Raw genomic sequence first — 7,824 nt, 5'->3', positions numbered from 1 at the left:
ACCATTCCGCGGGCGGGGGGTGGGGGGCACCTCTCCTCGGCCGAGGCCGACACGGTTACCGGGCGAGCCTTACGGCGACCGCTGCCAGCGGGTGCGCGGAGGTGAGTTTCTGAGGGAAAAAACCCGAAGCAAAGGATTTATGGCACGGATTATCTTCCCGGTTAGTTATCTAAGCCGTATTGCACACCCTCGGAAACCTTCAGATCAAAAGCCCTGAAAAATATGGCTCTTTGAATCATTTTTGTCACAAAGAATGAAGTATTAAATCACTACTTTCATGCATGGGTTAGAAATCAGGCACAGAAAACACTACGCATACTTGGATTTTGTTTAGTGCCCTGCCTCTAATTTCCCCCAAATATACTTTGAAAAGCAATATTTAGTTTTCCTTCTTTTTTTTTAGTATGTATTAATTACCAATCTAGCACTTGTAACAACTAAGCAGAAACATCCGCCAGCATAACCTGGGCTGATACGTCGTTAGTGTCATAAAAGAAACCACCTGGCAGGGCACTCCAGGACAGACACCCGGACAAATGGTTCCTGAGGGTGAGAGGCACCCTTGTGCCACCTGCCACTTGTCTCACAAGATCCTGTCAAAGCAGAACAGAGACTGCCAAAACACTAATGCACCAGGAGCTCTGGAGTCAAGAGGTTTGTGACCCAAAACCCCCAAAGAATAACGTCACGGATGTGAGCATCATTTTAAGAACCTATCCTCACCGGAGACCGTAGTGCCACCTATGGAAATACTGGTAACACCCATGCAACATTAAGACTACGTCTACTTGTTTACAACTGAAGTAAACTTCAACTATTTGGGATTAACCATTCTACAACAGGAGAGCTTCAACCTGACTTTTTTTTCTTTCTTTACACGTATTTCAGATACAAAGCCTCAGAAATGTCTGAAAACAGACTAGAGAAGAGAAACTTATTTTTTCTACCTAAGTTAAAAAATTGTTATTACTGCTTGAATGAGTTTATTACCCTCGTGCTCTGGTGGAAGGGTTGCGAGTTAGCAGCGATCATGACCTGGTTAAGAATACGCCACTTATTCTTCCCAAAACATACAGACCACAGAAGCCTCCAAGAAGAATCTCAGTTCTCTCATCCAAAGCAGATGCTTCTCAGAGCTTTCAAGACATGTCTTTGAAGTGTCCATATGTCCACAATTGGCTCCACTAATGTGACTGCAAGGACCATGCAAAACTTCCTTTGCCCATCCCAGGCAGCAGGTGCTCCGCCGGTCACAGCTACCAGGAGACTTCTCTGCCCACCCAGACTCACATCCCAACACAGGCAGAAGTTCAGCTGCCGCAGGAATGTCCAGGCTGGCAGCTGGGAAACCTCCCAGGTTCTGAACAGCTCCAGAGCTGCAGCGTGCTGGAGAATAAGCTTGCTGATCTAGCCTCTTGGACCTCATTACCAAAAGTCCATAGCAGTTCTTGTTTAGGCCATGTGCATCTTTCCCTCTGTGCCTCAGTTCTCCAGCTATCAAGAGGGAATGACAACATCAACTAAACTCCCTGGGATAGTGGGTTTTTTTCAGTTAAAAAACAATCCAACAAGCTATGACAAAACACCAGTGAGCACCCCCAAACACCAAATTATCTAATTTTGTACTCAGTGCAGTCTCAAAAATGGCTATTAAGCAAGACTTAGAAAAATGGCTATTAAGTACGACTCAGAACTGCACAAGGGCTAGGAACTGATAACACTGAATATCCACCCGATCACTAAAAGACCCACTCATGTTACAGTAAAAAAAATTCTGACACGTCATTAAGAACTATGCTGTACTGCACAAAGGCTCCACAAACAGCTTTAATACCTCTTCATTTTCAACTATACAATCACACTGTTTTTTAAAACAGATTTTTAATGCAACATATGACATTGGTGTTGATCATACAAATTATGCAACGCCCTGGATATATTGTTACTTATTTTAAAGATTGTTTTAAACAAGTGGAAGACAGCTAACCCTGTAATACTAGGGTTATCATAACACAGTATTTTCCAACACATTCATGTTTAAACTGTACGAAGGCAGTGCAAAAGATCAAACAGACCAAAGAACAGTGGCATGGTGCGATCAAAAACATCTACTGCAGGACTTAATCAGGTATTCAGAACACTGCAAAAATATTTCTCTGAAAGAGACTGCCTTTAAGAAAATTCAGAAAAGTTACTTTGACAAGTCTCTGAATATAGACTACTACATATTACACAGGTTAAAAGAAAATATATGTACTTTTTTTCTTAAAGACCAGCACACCTGCAATTCCTTATAGATTCTCTCTTCATACTCTGACCCAGTATGGTTCAACAGGAACAGGATGCTTCATTACACACTGTGATAATACATTTGTGTTGTCAGTACTAAAAGCTATACCACAGAAATTTTGTGTGATCAAGGAGACTGAAGGTTCGGACAGCTTTGTGGAGAAAGCTTATCCCTTTAGTACTCTAGTCTTCCCCCCCCCTTCTGTGTGAAGGAATGTTAGAAGGCAGTGCTCTCAGTTGCTTACCCTCACTTTTGGACAGAGAGAGAATTGACAATTTGGAGGTGCAAACTAAAGTTCATTTCCCCTACCACAGATCCTTGACACTGACTGACTAAATGTTCCACAATCTCACTATCCAACAAATTTTTTTTAATTCCTTCTGAAGATGTTTAAACCTGTTAAAATTTAAAATAGATGATATAAACAGATATTAACAAGGCAGGATTTTATGGCAAAACAAAATCCACTTAAAAGATAGAAGTTACTTCACTGCAAACTTGAAGCCCCTGGATGCTTTAAGAGATGCACAAAGACATTTCTCTCTGATGGTATTCCAGCACATAATTTAGTTTTGCTTTTATTCAGCGGCAACAAAGATTTATTTAATACAATGACAAAAAATTTAAATAAAATGAGACTTCACAGAAAAAAAAAATTCTAGCATCATTAATGAGTGTTCCATTCCACAAGTTGATAAAACTTCCATTGCGAGGTTTTGGAGTTTTTCTTTCTTTCCCCCTCTCTGCTCCTCTCTTGTCAATTTGAAATATTTTCTTATTTGGGATTTACCTATCTTTCATCTCCGCTACTTGAGATTTTTGCAACTGGACCCATTTCTTTCATTTTTAAAAGCAAATCTGTACCTTTACACATCCATACTGCACCCCCAAGGTCAGGCTAATACCACCATTATCACTCCTGATACAAAACTGACCATGGAAATAATATCACCAAAATAAGACAGATGAGTTTTACACTAAGTGCTTTTTAGGCCATAAGAGAAAAATGGCTGCAGAAACAGCAATGTTATCACTTGTTTATTTTGATTATTTATAAATTACATATCCAGAAATCTGGGCTCATTCATGGAATTTATTAGAACATGCAAATTGCATCCCAAGTCCAAATAAAAAAAGAAAAAACCCTCCAAATGGTGGTTACCCTACCACCCACTCAACCAGCCTTCACAGCCCAGAAGAATGCAAATTACAGTAATATTTGTTAAGTGCCAAGAAAAAAAAAAGGAAAATGAAAAAGAAAAGTTTTACAACGAGCAGCTCTTCCTGAAGGCCTCTTGGTTCAAGCTCCTCCAACCTGACACAAGAGAAAAGAGAACTAACACTTCAACTTTTGGTTGACCTCAAGTGCTGTGGCACAGATGTAAAGGCTGGGCTATTCAGGATCAACACCTGTTATGGATTCAAAGAACCCCACTTTCAATGGCTTTTATGAGTTAATTAGATAACTGTATTGATCAGTGCACAGACATACAGTGAACCTCTGCTTAGCAAGCAAGCACTTATGTTCTCACTGAAGTTTTTTGGACTGTCCTAATTTCAGAGACAATAAAAAGATGGCACTGTAAGTAGAACCACATCCAGAGGAACAGATCATAACACTCTGGCTGAAAAAAAGATGAAAATGAATGAAAGTTAGTGCCTGCAAATCTCAAAGCAGCAGCTAATACAATAAATTTCCCAAGCTACAAAATACCAATAAATTCAGGTAGCGGCAGCAGTATCACTGTACCAATTCCTCAGTCATTCCATGCACTTTATCAGCCCACTTTGAGTAATTTTACGTTGTGTACAGATCAAGTGGCAGACAATTGGCTCTCATCCAAGACCTGAGCGAAGCAGATACACTAAGTCTCTAAAGCCATACTATTCAAGCTGTGATTGAATGAAAACAAAAAACAAGTTCAGAAAGGCTCTGCACTGCCCAAAATGGCTTCATAATCATCATGATTTTTTTTTTTTTTAAACCAAAGCAAAGCAAAGACTAACCATTTAGAGGAATCTGTGCTCACACTTTTCAGCCCAGTTGTTTACCTCCTCTGAGATGTTCAGGTGTAGGTTGTGGGTTGGATCAAAGAAAAAGGCATCAGATAAAGTTAAAGCAGGAAGGGACCTCCTTTTAGAGAGAGATCATTTGCTCTGCCAAAAAAGAGGAGACCAGAGGCTTGGAAAAATGGAGAAGAGAGCCCAACAAAAAGATGCTGGCAGTTTCTAAACTCATAGGGGATTTGTAGGAGAGCATCATGCCAAAGGCTCCAAGAAACCAAAAGTTTCCACAATGCATCTAGAACAAACTACCTCAGAAAGGATAAGGGAAGAAACTCCCCAGACAAGCCAAAGAAGAGAAGCTATTTTATTTCATTAATGTGAAAGAAGAAGAAAAAAAAATCAGATATTGGAATTGGGAACCTCTGAGGAATATATACATAATCTGGAAAAAGGAACAGGGAAGCAGGTCTAGCCTGCAGTTTTGTTTATTTCTTTTTACCAATAAGAAAAAAACCAAGAGTTCTCCACAACAAAAGAAAAAAAAACTAGCTGGTGCTTAAGCACAGATGGAAAAGTGCAGACAAGGTATACAACACTGCACAAACTGTTCCCTTTAACATATGGGTAGATATCAGAGTCACCACTATTTCAAAGTCAACTGACAGAAGTCACTGTTCACTAAAAACTTAATTGTGTCTACTGCAAACATTATCTCGATGGTCTGCAATGCGTTCATTAGTCAAGATTAAAATATCTTACTGGCAGTTGCATGTATTAAATTTATCCAGGGAAGAGAACCACTGTTGCAGAACTCAACTAATACAGCTTCCCCCCCCAAAAACCCGCCCCCCCCCCCCCCCTTTTTGGGGGCAAGGGAAGAGACAAAGTGGCAGCTAAACATACTACCTTCAATTTGTTGCGATGTAAACCCCTGCCATACAAAATACCATACAACCCTTTTAAAAGAAAGGGATACATACGTCGTCTTTTAAAAGAAACATGATATTAAACAGATGCAAGAAAAATATACTCAGTTTTTAATTAATAAGTAGGCTCATCCACATGTTTTGTTAATCTAGCCTGATTATAAAATAGCAGGTTCAGTGCTTTTCTTCCATTTTCTGTGCAGCGTATATGTTAGGACACAAGCTCAAGATGCTTTTAGCCTTTCTTATACAGTATCTTTAAACATCTCCTTCTCCATCAATATCCATCCTAGTCTATTCCCCATTGTCTTTTCCTTCTTTATGTCACATTAGTGCTACAGCTGCTTGGATCTTACATTTTGCCTATTAAAACTGTCATCCTGCTGTAAGTTGACTGTACTTCCAGTATTACTGTTACGATAAATAATCCTGCTTCCCAAATCCTATAAAGACAGACCTGAAAATGTTATGCAAAGCAAATTAACCAAACAACCCATTCTAAGTAAATTCTCAGCCTTGAAACCATGAAATGCATTAGGAACTTTAGTATTACTAACTTGATTTTATGCAGACAGATCTATGTTTTGAGCTGTGGATAGTTGTACAAGTGACATACTAAACAGTACAAAAGAAGGCAATAAATTAAAATTCTCCTGATGAGGCACTGGCTATCACAGGACAAAATCAGGCAGATTTACACACAACTTGAGAGGATCACTCCTTGATCTCTTTTAGATAATGTACTTTTAAAACAAGAAATAGTTCTACAAAGTGAACTGCTGGAATCACAGGCTCTGACACCAGGGGTTTCAAAATGGCACAAACACACAGCAAGCCTAAATTTGATCAACATGTGAATGTTAAATGGGGTAGTATGGGAGCACAGAGAGTATAATTACCCTAAAATAAATAGTTCTTCCAGAATTTACTAAGCTTTTGAAGTGAGAAGAAAATAGTGCATGTGCCCCAAATTAGTGTTACTTGCTGTTCAGGTGGAGAAGTTTGGTAGCCCCTTATTAACACACAACAAACCTTGGGTGGTGCTTCTCTGTGATATGACTTCTTGTCTTCCAACAACTTTACATAACCAGGAAGAAACACAGGGATGGCCTGAATGGTTTTTTCCTACTACAACAGAACAAAACTCAGTATAAAGCAGGCATCTTTCCTTTTTCCATGAAGTCCAACTTCTTCAAGAAGACTTGAAAGATTAGTTCATGTGGGATTTCAAGATTATGCCAGAGTTGACTTAAAATTTTTAAGAATCCTCAGGAATGTAAAAGGCTGTTAGAAGTGGCAGTGAATGCAATGGGTCAATATTGTCACCCAGCAGACCTTGAGATGCTAATACCGAGTTCGTTAATTTCTTTTTAATGGTGTAAAGTCAATGCAGTCTACAGTGAATTTTTGATGTCTTTTTTGATCTGCTCTTACAGAGAAATCTTCTGTTTTGTTTATAGTAGATAATTTCCTGCTTGCTTTCTGTGAAGGTTTCCAGCTTCACATAAATTTTTTCATGTAACAGGAAAGCAACCAAATATTCATGTCAAAATCTGTGCACATTCATGGACTTGTATTCCAAGATATCAAGAATGGGCAGGCTGAGAACACCACAGGGGTTGCCGGGCATGCAAAATAGTCTCTAATGTTGCCTGCTTTCATTAGCAGAAATAGCAGTTCTCATATTAGTTCAATACTGAAAAATAAAATAGTAGCTATATGGACTTCTTCAGGTCTCTTATGCATAACATTCACAACAATGCTGATACACAAGCCAGTGACTTCCTCACTGAAGAGTAAGTGACAGAAAACCAGCTGTTTGCAGTGTCCTGTTGGGGAGATTACATTAATATTTTTAGTATTATTCCTTCTCAGTATCCTAAATAATATTTCTGCTCAGGGCATGAGGAAATTACAATAGAACTTTTACAGTTATGTCATATTTCAAATATTAAAATCACCATTTTAAAAAACTGTTTACTTCAAATTGATAAAGCTAACCCCCTCCTTTCCTAAAGGGGCATATAAAAAAGTCTGTAGTATCAAAATTCACAGCATTTTAAACATCTATGTAAGAGTCATGTTTTAGCTACTACTTAGAATGTAGAAGTATGTTTTAAAAAACACACACACACAAATAGTAGGGACTGGATAAGATACAAAGGGGACCACAGATCCTTTATTTGTATACACTGCACAAGTCCACACACAAGCACCAACTAAAGCCGAGTCCCAGTCATGCTCAGCTCAGCAGGCCCAGGAAACAAAAAAAAGATTTATAGAAATCAAGAGAAAAATTTGATGAAAAGAAGTATTTAATTTTCCTTTAAATAAAAAGCAAGATGGATTTACTCAGTATTTACAGATACCTTAAGTTGACTTAATGTTAACAATACCGAGTCTTTGTTTAAGAAACTACAGGTTGCATCTGATCATTTCCTAGTGATCTCAGAGATACAGAAACACCAATTTTTCACATTTCCAAGATACTTAAAACTCTACTGGAATCATCTGCTCAGGTACATTTAAAGAATATATTCATATTAATATCACTGTTATCCTTCCAAACTGAGTTTTCCATACCTTGAGCTGAGATTGAAA

Source organism: Pygoscelis adeliae, unplaced genomic scaffold (genome assembly GCF_000699105.1).
Source record: "Pygoscelis adeliae isolate BGI_AS28 unplaced genomic scaffold, ASM69910v1 Scaffold267, whole genome shotgun sequence".
Classification (NCBI taxonomy): Eukaryota; Metazoa; Chordata; class Aves; order Sphenisciformes; family Spheniscidae; genus Pygoscelis; species Pygoscelis adeliae.
Note: the sequence above shows the minus strand (reverse complement) of the source record.